The sequence below is a fragment of the Halichondria panicea genome, chromosome 10 (assembly GCF_963675165.1).
Source record: "Halichondria panicea chromosome 10, odHalPani1.1, whole genome shotgun sequence".
NCBI classification, from domain to species: domain Eukaryota; kingdom Metazoa; phylum Porifera; class Demospongiae; order Suberitida; family Halichondriidae; genus Halichondria; species Halichondria panicea.
In genome coordinates, this window is record NC_087386.1 from 6,111,494 (window position 1) to 6,126,000 (window position 14,507).

General features: G+C 39.2%; 1 long non-coding RNA gene and 1 pseudogene across 5 annotated transcripts; one reads left to right on the forward strand and one right to left on the reverse strand.

Annotated features, from left to right (window-relative positions):
* Positions 1 to 14,507, forward strand: part of LOC135342726 (integrator complex subunit 11-like) — a 61,558-nt pseudogene that overhangs the window by 16,633 nt on the left and 30,418 nt on the right.
* Positions 1,971 to 7,032, reverse strand: LOC135342812 (uncharacterized). 5 transcript variants are annotated; one of them, XR_010396926.1, is made up of 14 exons: positions 6,892 to 7,032; positions 3,433 to 6,732; positions 3,300 to 3,363; positions 3,189 to 3,241; positions 3,094 to 3,136; positions 2,890 to 2,966; positions 2,788 to 2,851; positions 2,692 to 2,736; positions 2,576 to 2,643; positions 2,471 to 2,529; positions 2,366 to 2,424; positions 2,261 to 2,319; positions 2,151 to 2,204; positions 1,971 to 2,093 (listed from the first exon to the last, which is right to left on the reverse strand). It is a non-coding gene; the product is annotated as an uncharacterized LOC135342812 (long non-coding RNA). The 5 variants fall into 5 exon arrangements; XR_010396927.1 differs by lacking the exon at positions 2,471 to 2,529; XR_010396924.1 differs by lacking the exon at positions 2,366 to 2,424.

The window sequence follows — 14,507 nt, forward strand, 5'->3', positions numbered from 1 at the left end:
CTAGTTACCTTAAGGTGACATATTTTCGCGTGTATTAATTTCTGCTATTCCTGCGAATAAGAGTAAAATCGCAAAAATTAGTACTCGCAAATAATTGCCCGCCCTCCTGTGTAATGTATCCAGATTGACATTTTGCAAAAAATTATACCAGCAAAATGTACAAAACTGTAAAAACGGTAATTGTGAAGGCATAGGATTCAGCAACTGTCTTAGCACATGTATAATTTAAAAAGTACAACATGGTTAAAATAAAAATTACAATAATGACATACATGCAGCTCTAGATGTACGTATTTTATAGTTATAATGTGTTTTTAGTAATGTGTCCAATCCTATTATTATGTCACTGATTTATAGTCCATCAATGGCGTCACTTCTGAAGGCTCGGCTGTGCTTGGGCTCAGGAAGTTGGGAGCATGATCGGCTGTGTCCGTAGGTAGGCTGACTCTAGTGGAGGGTGGAGCAGTTCGTAGTCCTGGACCAGCCGTCTCGATATCGGCTCTGTTAGCAAACCTCACATGTCTTGTTCTGCTACGAAAACTGTAGCACAAGTAGCCAAAAACTAGCAATGGGAAACACGATAGAGGAGGAGATAATACTGTCTGTACTATCATGACAGGGGGAATATACACAAAATTACTACACATATCCATTCCAAACACAAACAGAGTAAAGAAAAATAGGGTGCAAAATATTCCCATTTCTTTCAGTACATCTCTTCTCCTTGCAATTTGCCTTCTCCATAGAGAACAAAACCATAATACCTTAAGGTGACATATTTTCACAGGTAAATTTGTTTGCGTTTTTACAGTTTTGTACATTTTGCGGTATAATTTTTTGCGAAATGTCGATCTGGATACATTAAACAAGAGGGCGGCCAATTATTTGCGAGTACTAATTTTTGCGATTTTACTCTCATTCGCAGAAATAGCAGAAATTAATACACGCGAAAATATGTCACCTTAAGGTAGTTAAAACAACATTTCCTATGAAGCTTATTAGTACTAGTGCAGGTGGTATGACTAAAGTAATTATTTGCTGAGTGAAGAACGGATCGAAGCTTATTGTTGTTTCGTTATATCTATATGCCAGCACACTAAACACCAACCCAGGAAGTAAAGTTATCATGACAAATATAAATTCCAATAGAAAACGCGATCGATCACTCCAAAGACGCCTTCTTGAGAAACAACCACACAGTTTTGTTACTAGGGTGAAGTAGATAGAGCAGACCAGTAGAGCCATAATCCACATTACACCTATATTTGTCACACTGACACACACATATTCAACTTCGTAACAAAAGTCGTACATTTACTCGTCTCGTTTGAATGCAGGAATGCTCCAAAGCCATAATGCTCCAAGCTGTAGTGTAGTGATGACAGTCATGTAGACTATCCTTCTTACTAGAAAGTTAGTCTTCCTTCGACAGATAAAGACAATATTTAAGACCATCCCAACAAAGCTCAATGGAAACACCACTGAGAGAACTACTGCTTGAGCAATGTAGACATCTGGCAGGGTTGCATGTGTTGATGTTTATAGACCTCCGCGGACCAGGATCAAGATAGCTGCAGTCCATTCTCAAAACTTTCAAGTCAGCTTAGCTGTGTAGTATAATTTTGATGTCAGTCAAAGTATCAGGCACCTCGCTAATTAGATTCATAAACGTGTGGGCGGAACACAGGAAGTCATGTGCAATTAAGTCCTTAGCAACAGAGATATAAAGCATAACAAAAACAAAACTACACAGCCAAAAATCCACGGGCCGTTTCATGCCTGTTACGGGTCCGTTACAGGTATAAATCCACGTGGTGTATTCAACTGTTTGGTTAGGTACTGTTTAGCAGCCTGTGGATTTCAGCATGTAATCAGCCGTGGGACGGGCTGTAAGCAGCCTGAGCACGGCCTGTAAGCAGCCCTATGTTCTCAGTTAGTTCCGGTTTGCTTTTATACAGTTAAAAGCTGAGTTTGGCATGAATAATTCAACGAAGTGTTAAAATTTTTAAGAAACAAACATAGCCAGACAGTTCGACAGTTTACAACACTAATAGAAATGTTTCTTCTAGTGCTTGTGCTGCTCGAGTGTGTCACTGTGTGTATAAAGAAGACACGTGAATAATGGTTGGAAAGAAAATAATGTTTCTTACATTTATAAATTTTCTGTTTGACTGTTTGTACTACCAGCCATGTCCTCTGTCACACTGTGTGTATAAAGAAGACATGTGAATATCGTTGCAAAGAAAATAATGTTTCTTACCAATATAATGTGTTGTTCGACTGTTCGTACTGTCCACAGACCAGCCATGTCCTCTGTCACTGTGTATATAGTGAATATCGTTGCAAAGAAAATAATGTTTCTTACCAATATAATGTGTTGTTCGACTTTTCGTACTGTCCACAGACCAGCCATGTCCTCTGTCACTGTGTATATAGTGAATATCGTTGCAAAGAAAATAATGTTTCTTACCAATATAATGTGTTGTTCGACTGTTCGTACTGTCCACAGACCAGCCATGTCCTCTGTCACTGTGTATATAGTGAATATGGTTGCAAAGAAAATAATGTTTCTTACCATTATACATTTTTTGTTTGACTGTTTGTACTGTCACAGACCAGCCATGTCCACAGCCAGTAACTTAACTAAAGCAAAACACAAAGTTTTTATAATTATTATGAATGATTGCTTACCTGCCAAATTCTGATAGTTCCTAAAGTATAGGTGTGTCCACGATGCTGTAATTAGACCAACCAATGTAAACGACAATAATTATTATTGTAAAATACCTTCTGGGGTCATGATGGGTTGAAATCATTGATGGCATGAGCATTCCAATTTATATATGTACATCTGTATGTGTGCAGTTAAATAATTATTAATTGGCTCACATTCTCAAGTAGTGTGACAAGGAACCTCAATCTCGAGCTCAATCAGTACAGTAATGATGACATAGACACAGGTACATCTGTATGTGTGCATACGTACGTAAACGAGTTCGAGTAAGTGAGTCAATAATAGAACCTGAATCTCGAGCTCGTAAAGTAATGATGACACAATATCATAGGTATACATTTTATATACCTCGTACTCACTTATATAGTAGTCGTTGTAGAGGTCCTTTTTAGATGTGTATTCCTATACATAAGCAGCATATTGACCAACATTTTAAAACCAGCTGAGCACTCACTTATATTAAACGTTGTAGAAGAAGTCAACAACCTGCGTCAGAGGCAACCAGATCTGCAATACGAAATAACTCCGTCAACATAATTATTTATACATCACCACATAAGCACACCTTGTAGCCTATAGAGCTAGACTCCTAGAGACAGTGAAAGAAGAATTGCAGAGACATCTAGCAGCTGACAAATGGACAGAAGTGAGTATTAATTAGACCTACTATACTAGCTCCTTATTTAGACTCTACTTACTTCCTCTCTCTCTCTTTTCTTGCTAGCTGGCCTTGGCAGTCAGCTCCATAAATAATATAATTACTCCATCCATCCTTTAAAGCTGCAACTGAACGAGAACATCAAACTGAAGCACCTTTTCAGTCTCTTGGTGGATTTCGTAGCTAAGCAACTTTCTCTCTGCGCATGCGCATACACTGGCTGCACAGGCTGTAAGCAGGACGTGGGTGGTACAGGCTGAAACAGGCCCGTTATTTACAGTCCGTATTCAGGACAGGATGTACGTGCTGTAACAGGCCTGTGGTTCCAGGATGTAAGCGGGCCGTGGGCGATTACATCCGCATACAGGCCCGTATTCCGGCCTGTATTCAACTGATTTTCCCCACGGGCCTGAAACAGGCCTGTGGATTTTTGGCTGTGTACACATGCAGCCAATACTGCACAGCGCGTTTCATGCTTGTTACGGCCCGTTTTACAGCCCAAAATCCACATTCATGGTATATTCGTTAGATACTGCATAGCAGCCGGCTTTGTAATCAGTGGACTGGACTACTGGAGGGACATTTTGACCTTTGTGCAGTACAAAAGGGTGAAGTAGATAGAGCAGACCAGTAGAGCCATAATCCACATTACACCTATATTTGTCACACTGACACACACATATTCAACTTCGTAACAAAAGTCGTACATTTACTCGTCTCGTTTGAATGCAGGAATGCTCCAATTCGATGACTGTTGTTTTGTTGTATTGTTATTTTAAGCTTTTGTTACCCGAGGCACGCATGGGTTGCCACGGGTATAGTAGTCGGTTGGTTTGTTTGTTTTTGTGTGTGACATGTGAGTCTACTCACCTGGATGCCATAGCACTGCGTTTACAGCATGGATAGACAACAAGTTATTAGTTTTTAAAAATGGAAGATTTCGATGTTAAAGCTTTGTTGTAATATAAAAACGACAAAACCTTAAGATCTAAACTTGCACATTGCCTTAGCTCTACACGTGCTCCTCTGGTCTACAGCCGAGGGTTAGCACTTCAGTGCTCTAGTTATAGAATGAGTCCCCTAGCCTGAGAATATCTACAATAGTTTAAGACTTTTTTTGCAGAAAAAATGAATTGACCAACTTAACTACCTGAGTCTCTTGTATTAAGAAATTATGGTACCCCACCCAGTTGATATGATACCAACCCCAAGTGGGGTATACTACACATCTGGTTATAAATATCGATGTTTGAGTCATGAATATCCTTATCTTTGTCTGATTGGGCTGCACCTGGAGGAACCACTTGACCTTAGCTACAATTAAGGTCACTAGTTGGATTTCTCTTTTGCAGACTACTTGCAGACTACTTAGAATTCTAGCCTGGTTTTTAATTTCTGTAAGCTTAAGCTAATTTTGCTCAGAAGCAGAGATACACGCCTCAAGACCAGCTTTGCATTGGCATGTTCCCTGGCCACCTGTCAGAACGGTTGGCCAGGCCACACCCAGCTAATGGGCCCCATTCATATTCATTTGGGGGGAGCGAGCCAACGTCATCCAGATACTCATCAGTGGTTCAAGTGAGCCAGTAAACACACAGGATTCAGCAACTGTCTTAGCACGTGTAGAATTTAAGAAAGCATACAACATGGTGAAAATAAAAACTACAGCACACTAAAAATTACATAAATTATATATATACAAGCAGCCCTATAGGTGTATTCTACAGTTAGAATGTGTTTTTAGCTAAATCAATCATAATTATGTCACTAATTAGTTTATCAATGGTGTCACTTCTGAAGGCTCAGCTGTGCTTGGGCTCAGGAAGTTGGGAGCATGATCGGCTGTGTCCGTAGGTAGGCTGACTCTAGTGGAGGGTGGAGCAGTTCGTAGTCCTGGACCAGCCGTCTCGATATCTGCTCTATTGGCAAACCTCTCATGTCTCGTTCTGCTACGAAAACTGTAGCACATGTAGCCAAAAACTAGCAATGGGAAACACGATAGAGGAGAAGATAGTACTATCTGTGCAAGCGTAGGAAAATGAAACTCTAAACGAGTATCCAATCCAAACACAAACAGAGTAAATAAAAACAGAGCAAAGAATATTCCTATTTCTTTCAGTACATCTCTTCTCCTTGCAATTTGCCTTCTCCATAGAGTACAAAACCATATAGTTAAAACAACATTTCCTATGAAGCTTATTAGTACTAGTGCAGGTGGTATGGATATACTAATTAGAAGGTACAAATTGAAGCCGATTAAGTGTATATAGAAATATCCCAGCACACTAAACACCAACCCAACAAGCAATGCTATCATGACAAATATAAATTCCAATAGCAAACGCGATCGATCACTCCAAGGACGCCATCTTGAGAAACAACCACACAGTTTTGTTACTAGGGTAAAGTAGATAGAGCAGACCAGTATAGTCATGGTCCAATTTACACCTATATTTGCCACACTGGTGTACACACGTTCAACTTCGTAACAAAAGTTGAACATTGACTTATCTGGTTTGAATGCAGGAATGCTCCAAAGCCATAATACTCCAAGCTGCAGTGTAGTGACGACAGTCATGTAGACTATCCTTCTTACTAGAAAGTTAGTCTTCCTTCGACAGATAAACACAATATTCAACACCGTCCCAACAAAGCTCAGTGGAAACACCACTGAGAGAACTACTGCTTGAGCAATGAAGACATCTGGCAGGGTTGTGTTGATAGTTGGAAGATATGGATCAGGAACAAGATAGCACTCCATTCTCACAAGCTTTCAAGTCAGCTTAGCTGTGTAGTCAAATATTAGGCACCTCGTTAATTAGATTCATGGCCGGAACACAGGAAGTCATGTGAAGTACATGTAAGTCCTTAGCAACAGAGAATCAATATACCAGCCAAAATAATCACAAAGCATTTCATGCCTGTAATTACGGGCCCGTTTTAATTTGCAGCCCAAAATCCACGTGGTGCACGTATTCAACTCTTTGGTTAGATACTGCATATATAGCAGCCGGCTTTCTGTAGTCAGTGGACTGGACTAGAATGGACTGCTGAAATGACCTTTTGACCTTTCTGCGTATGCGCTGTACATGATTGTATTTTGCTATTTATTATGTCTCGAGGCGTAGCCGCACGAGGGATACGGTAAAGCTGACTGTGTGTCTGTCTGTCTTTTTATATGATAGGAAACGCACACTGAATTTATGTGTCGTCATATTCCATCCTCGTTATGCCCCGCCTACTAGCATCATGCACATACACAGTATAGTAGCTACATTAGTTATGCCTCGAGGCGTAGCCGCACGAGGGATACGGTAAAGCTGACTGTGTGTGTGTCTGTCTGTGTGTGTGTGTGTGTATTCCAGCTATAACTGCTCAACGGTTACAATGCGACGAAAACTAACAGCTTTTATAGGCTTCTAGCCACGTTCTCTTGGATTTTGATTCGTGGATTAGCAAACTAAAGCTTCTTTCTCGAGTTATGGCTAGTTTGACTCACATTGAAGGCTGTTGCAGTCTCTTCAGAATCTTTCATAGCATCATCTGTCCGCACAAACTTTCTATTCAACATATGAGTTAGCCTTGCACTAAAGCGCTAGCTTTTTGTTAGCTACAATACTCAGAAAATATCTGTTAAAACAGCTAGCTAGCAGTACAGTAGCCATTTGTAAAATTGATCTCTTTGGACACACCCTTTAATTATTCCTGTGGATGTAATGCGCATGCGCGCTCATTCCCCATGTGTGAGAAAATAATATCCAAGATCCAGATCCAGATCCTCCTGGCAGAATCATCTTTGTCTTGAGGGCCTGGTAAGCCACAAAACACTACCATATAACAATATAGATAACAATATGCATGTACACAGGTCTTTTCTTCTTAGATATTATATACACTGAACTACAGATCCTGGAAGAATCAATTTTCTTCTTTCTTGATGTCCTGGTAAGCCACATAATACAAAAAATAATAACTTACAATAGATGCATGTAAATAAGTCTTTTCTTCTCAGTGACTTTATATAGATAAGCTAACTTTAATATAAAATTCATTATAGATAACACTCTAATACTTTTGAGCGAAAGCAAAAACATGGCGAGAGGCATTAGCACAGCGCCAGCTTGAACACTAGTTTTGCAAGCAGAAATTTCACTGTAGTCTGCGTACTAAAAGTAACTAGGTGAGACTATAAAGAGTTGTTTCCAATGTTACAAAGTTATAGAGGATTTTATATATTTGCAAGAATGTATTTATAAATAATGTCATTAACAAGCCTAATTTAATACTGTACAGCTGGTAATTTTCGTGTGGCAAAATATTCGTGGTTTTCATGGTTGAAGCTCTGACCACAAACATTTTACCTGCGAATGAAGCGACCTTGCTTACCTTTACCTGCAGTGCAAGCAGCAACCACGAAAATATCGTGTATAAATGTTGCTCAACCACAACTACGAATGTTTCCCCCCCCACCCCCCCAAAAAATTACCCGCTATTCGGTAGTTACTTCGATAACTGTTTTGTTGATTGTGATTACAATATAATTATATTATTCAGCATATTCAGTTGTCTGGTACCAAACTGTTCCAAAAATGCCAGCCACAGAATATTAGAGCACAGCTGTGGGTTACTACAGTTGTAGGTATAGTCAGCGTAGTTTTTCCTTTGATCTCTGTGGTACAATAATTATTTTAAATGACAGCTGGTGTACAGTGCATCCAGTCTAGTGAGTAAAGTACCACAATAGGGTGAGTAGTTGTACTTAAATGTATCTCAAGATTTGCACAATACCATTGTATAGGTGAATGAATAATCTACAACATTATTCAAAAATATTTCCCCAAAAGTTGTGTAGTAGGAAGTCATTTTAGGTGAAATGAGAGTGATCGTATTTCTGAACAAATTGTTCATATCAAAATTTTAACAATTCATGTGTGACCTTAGCCATAGATTGAAGAGTTAGAGGGATAGGAAACGGAGTGGTGCACGTGATGATTTTACATTGAATCTGCAGTGGAGCCTCGAAAATTATCCGCGTTACGAGGCTATTAAGCACATTTTTGTCGGGTAACTCCCAAAGCTGTGTTTCCTCGAGACATCATCTCTTTCAGCAATTTATAACACGCCTAGTCCATGAGCCACGTGTAGTACTTGCTAATGACTGACCACACCCAGTAAAAAGAGACTTTCCAATAAAGTAATATGTTCCCAAGGCTGTTTTAGAGCTATTGGAACATATAATGTGTAAGCGGGCTGGTTATGACTACTACAATAGGTATAGACCTTGAAATATAAGTGAGTTGCACGGACTAAGCACAGTTACTTGTAGTTTATTATGCACTGGGTGTAGAAATAGATATTGTTGTGATGGCCTCGATTAAACCGCAGCGTAGCGAGGATGTTACTCGAGATACCAACCGTTTCCTATCCCTCTAACTCTTCAATCTATGCCTTAGCCGACAAGTTTGCTTGAGTTCCATCGCTAACAAAAATGTACCCAAAAACCTGATAATTGAGTAGTAATCGCTGTGTGTACTTATGTAAACTTTACGAAACCATGATAATGTTGTGCCAAAGTTCCATACCTTAGCCGACAGCGAGTCTTTTCCATCGCTATAAGAGATTGAATGTCCACTATTTGTTGTTTTATAAACCACCACACACCCACCACCTTTGGTTGCCATGGATATATGTTTTAGATCATTCTTTTACCTACACAATCGTATCAGCAGAATTTCTACAATCATAAAATATTAATTCACATTTATACCAATAGAAGCAAATTTTCTGTTTTTACTCTCTACTCTGTATACAGCAAAATAAATCATAATTTTTTATGTCACTGATTGGTTCATCAATGGTGTCACTTCTGAAGGCTCAGCTGTACTTGGGCTCAGGAAGTTGGGAGCATGATCGGCTGTGTCCGTAGGTAGGCTGACTCTAGTGGAGGGTGGAGCAGTTTGTAGTCCTGGACCAGCCGTCTCGATATCTGCTCTGTTGGCAAACCTCACACATCTTGTTCTGCTACGAAAACTGTAGCACATGTAGCCAAAAACTAGCAATGGGAAACACGATAGAGGAGAAGATAGTACTATCTGTGTTATCACTACGGGAGGCATAATTAAATTTAAAGTTAAAACCACAACAATAGTACAAAAATCCAATCCCAGCACAAACAGAGTAAAGAAAAATAGAGCAAAAAATATTCCTATTTCTTTCAGTACATCTCTTCTCCTTGCAATTTGCCTTCTCCATAGAGTACAAAACCATATAGTTAAAACAACATTTCCTATCAAGCTTATTAGTACTAGTGCAGGCGGTATGAATATAAGGAGATACATACCTAAATTTAAATAATATTCCAGCACACTTAACACAATCCCGGCAAGCAATGTCATCATGACAAATATACATTCCAATAGCAAACGCGATCGATCACTCCTAGGACGCCTTCTTGAGAAACAACCACACAGTTTTGTTACCAGGGTAAAGTTGATAGAGCAAACTAGTATAGCCATAGTCCACACTACACCGCTCTGTGCTACACTGAAGTACACACGTTGAACTTTGGCACAAAAGTTGAACATTGACTCATCTCGTTTGAATGCAGGACTGCTCCAAAGCCATAATACTCCAAGCTGTAATGTAGTGATGACAGTCATGTAGACTATCCTTCTTACTAGAAAGTTAGTCTTCCTTCGACAGATAAACACAATATTCAACACCATCCCAACAAAGCTCAATGGAAACACAACTGAGAGAACTACTGCTTGAGCAATGAAGACATCTGGCAGGGTTGTGTTTATGTGGGTATTTCGATTCCACGGATTAGGATCAGGATCAAGATAGCTGCAATCCATTCTCACAAACTTTCAAGTCAGCTTAGCTGTGTAGTATAATTTTGATGTCAGTCAGCACCTCGCTAATTAGATTCATAAACACGTGGGCGGAACACAGGAAGTCATGGCAAGTAAGTCCTTAGCAACAGAAAATCAACGTAAAGCACAGCAAAGCAAAACAAAAATACACAGCCAATAATGCACAGGGCGTTTCATGCCTGTTACGGTCCCGTTACAGCCCAAAATCCACATGCATGGTGTATTCAACTGTTTGGTTAGATACTGCATAGCAGCCGGCTGTCTGTAATCAGTGGACTAGATTAAATGGACTACTGGAATGACCTTTTGACCTTTCTGTGTGTGCGCAGTACGTGATTGTACTTTGCTATTTATTATATCTCGAGGCGTAGCCGCACGAGGGATACGGTAAAGCTGACTGTGTCTGTCTGTTTTTTTTATAGGATAGGAAACACACTGAATTTATGTAGTGTTGTCATATTCCATCCTCGTTATGCCCCGCCCACTAGCATCATGCACAGACACAGTATAGTAGCTACATTAGTTTTGCAGGCAGAAATTCCACTGTAGTCTGCGTACTAAAAGTAACTAGGTGAGACTATAAAGAGTTGTTTCCAATGTTACAAAGTTACAGAGGATTTTATATCATAATCATAAATAATGTTATTAACAAGCCTAATTTAGTTCGATAACTGTAAACTTTTTTGTTTTTGATATTGTGATACAATCTACAGCTATTTTATAAACTTATTAATGGGAATATCAACGATGTCTAAGACTTAAGGATTATTTAGAGTATTTGCTCTTTTGTCGTAGTGTTTGCATAGACAAACAGAAACTAAAGTACCTGAGTATAACTTGTTTAAGGAAATAATGTGAGTTTTACCCCACCCAGTTGCTATGATACAGACCCCAATCTGGTTATAAATATCAATATTAATTTTGTTATCGTTATCTTATCTGATTGGGCTGGTACTTTAGCTAATTAAGGTCACTAATTGTAATTATTTTATTTTCGCCAATTTCCTCATAAGCAGAGATACAATTATAACCTCGAGACCAGCTTTGCATTGGCATGTTCCCTGGCCACCTGTTAGAACGGTTGGCCGGGCCAGACTAATGGGCCCTGTTCATTTGGGGGGAGGGAGCCACTGTTATCCAGATACTCATGCAGTGGTTCAAGTGAGCCAGTTAATTGTAAAGCCATAGGATTCAGCAACTGTCTTAGCACGTGTAGAATTTAAAACGTACAGTATGGTTAAAATAAAAATTACAGCACACAATAAAATGATATACATGCATGCAGCTGCATTATAATGTGTTTTTAGTAATAATTATGTCCAATCATATTATGTCACTGATTATAGTCCATCAACGGCGTCACTTCTGAAGGCTCAGCTGTGCTTGGGCTCAGAAAGTTGGGAGCATGATCGGCTGTGTCCGTAGGTAGGCTGACTCTAGTGGAGGGTGGAGCAGTTCGTAGTCCTGGACCAGCCGTCTCAATATCTGCTCTGTTGGCAAACCTCACATGTCTTGTTCTACTACGAAAACTGTAGCACATGTAGCCAAAAACTAGCAATGGGAAACACGATAGAAAAGAAGATATGACTATCTGTGTTATCACTATGGCAGGCGTAATATAAATAAACCCACTACAAATATCCATTCCAAACACAAAGAGAGTAAAGAAAAATAGAGCAAAAAATATTCCTATTTCTTTCAGTACATCTCTTCTCCTTGCAATTTGCCTTCTCCATAGAATACAAAACCATATAGTTAAAACAACATTCCCTATCAAGCTTATTAGTACTAGTGCAGATGGTATGACTATAATAATGAGAATGAAGTACAGAGCGAAGTTTATTACTCTGATATATAAATAATATCCCAGCACACTAAACACAAACCCAACAAGCAATGTTATCATGACAAATATAAATTCCAATAGAAAACGTGATCGATCACTCCAAGGACGCCATCTTGAGAAACAACCACACAGTTTTGTTACCAGGGTAAAGTAGATAAAGCAGACCAGTATAGCCATCATCAACAGTAAACCGCTATTTGCCAGACTGATGTACACATATTTAGCGTGGTAACAAAAGTTGAGCATTGACTCATCTCGTTTGAATGCAGGAATGCTCCAAAGCCATAATGCTCCAAGCTGCAGTGTAGTGATGACAGTCATGTAGACTATCCTTCTTACTAGAAAGTTAGTCTTCCTTAGACAGATAAACACAATATTCAACACCATCCCAACAAAGCTGAATGGAAACACCACTGAGAGAACTACTGCTTGAGCAATGTAGACATCTGGCAGGGTTGTGTTGATAGTTGGAAGATATGCCGGATACCACGGATTAGGATCAGGATTAAGATAGCTGCACTCCATTCTCACACTCTTTGAAGTCAGCTTAGCTGTGTAGATATGATTTTGATATCAGTCAAAGTTCAAGGATCATACACCTCGCTAATTAGATTCATAAACATGTGGGCTGAACACAGGTCATGTGTAAGTCATTTGTAAGTCCTTAGCAACAGAGAATCAATGTAAATGTAAATTAAAGCACAGCAAAGCAAAACAATAATACACAGCCGATAATCCACGAGGCGTTTCATGTCTGTTACGGGCCCGTTTTACAGTCTAAAATCCACGTGGTGTATTCAATTGTTTGGTTAGATACTGCATATATAGCAGCCGGCTGTCTGTAATTGGTGGACTGGACTGCTGAAATGACCTTTTGACCTTTCTGCGTATGCGCAGTACGTGATTTTACTTTGCTATTTATTATGTCTCGAGGCGTAGCCGCACGAGGGATACAGTAAAGCTGACTGTGTGTCTATCTGTCTTTTTATAGGATAGAAAACGCACACTGAATTTATGTCATACTTATTCCATCCTCGTTATGCCCCGCCCACTAGCATCATGCACAGACACAGTATACCAGCTACATTAGTTGTGCTGGCAGAAATTCCACTGTAGTCTGTATACTAAAAGTAACTAGGTGAGACTATAAAGAGTTGTTTCCAATGTTACAAACTATAGAGGATTTTATATATATTATAATCATGAATAAAGTCATTAACAAGCCTAATTTAATAACGTACAGCTGGTAATTTTCGTGGGGCAAAATATTGTTTTTGTGGTTCTAATAATCTCAATTATCTTCTGAGCATGCGCAGGCGGTTATCACTTAAGTCGGTGGATCAAGGCGTGGTTTATCCATTCAATTATCCGGCGGCCTACCTGGAACCCAGGTGTCCGGATAATCGAGGTTCTACTGTACCAGACTGTTCCGAAAATGCCAACGACAGAATATAAGCACAGGCTGTGGTTACTATACAGTTGTAGATCCTAGTCAGCATATTGTTTTTCCGCTTTTGGTCTACAATAATTATTAAATGACAGCTGGTGTACAGTGCGTCCAGTCTAGAGAGTAAAATACCACAATAGGGTGAATAGTTGTACTTAAATGTATCTCAAGATTTGCACAATACCATTGTATATAGGTGAATGAATAAGCAGATACAACATTATTCAAAAATATTTCCCCAAAAGTTGTTGTAGTGAGAAATCATTTTAGGTGAAAATGAGAGTGATCGTATTTCTGGACAAATTTTTCATATCACAAGTTTGACATTTTATTTAACAATTCATGTGTAGGCTTTAGCCGACAAATTTGCTTGAGTTCCATCGCTAAGCAAAAAGTTATCCAAAAAACCTGATAATTGATTAGTAATCGCTGTGTGTACTTATGTTAGCTAAACTATTCAGGAATGTTGTGCCAAAGTTCCCTTACCTTAGCCGACAACAAGTCTTTTCCATCACTATATAAGCGATTGTCCACTATTGAAAAATCTTGTTTTATAAACCACCATATACCCACCACCTTTGGTTGCCATGGATATGTTTGGATATGTTTTAGATCGTTCTTTTACCTACACAATGGTATCAGCAACATTTCTTTAAAATGTTACATCACAAAATATTCACATTGATATACCAGTGGAAGCAAATTTACGTTTTTTTTACTCTCTAGACTGTATAATTATAGCATAATTTATATGTCACTGGCATGATTAGTTATCAATGGCGTCACTTCTGAAGGCTCAGCTGTACTTGGGCTCAGGAAGTTGGGAGCATGATCGGCTGTGTCCGTAGGTAGGCTGACTCTAGTGGAGGATGGAGCAGTTCGTAGTCCTGGACCAGCCGTCTCAATATCTGCTATGTTGGGAAACCTCACATGTCTAGTTTTACTAC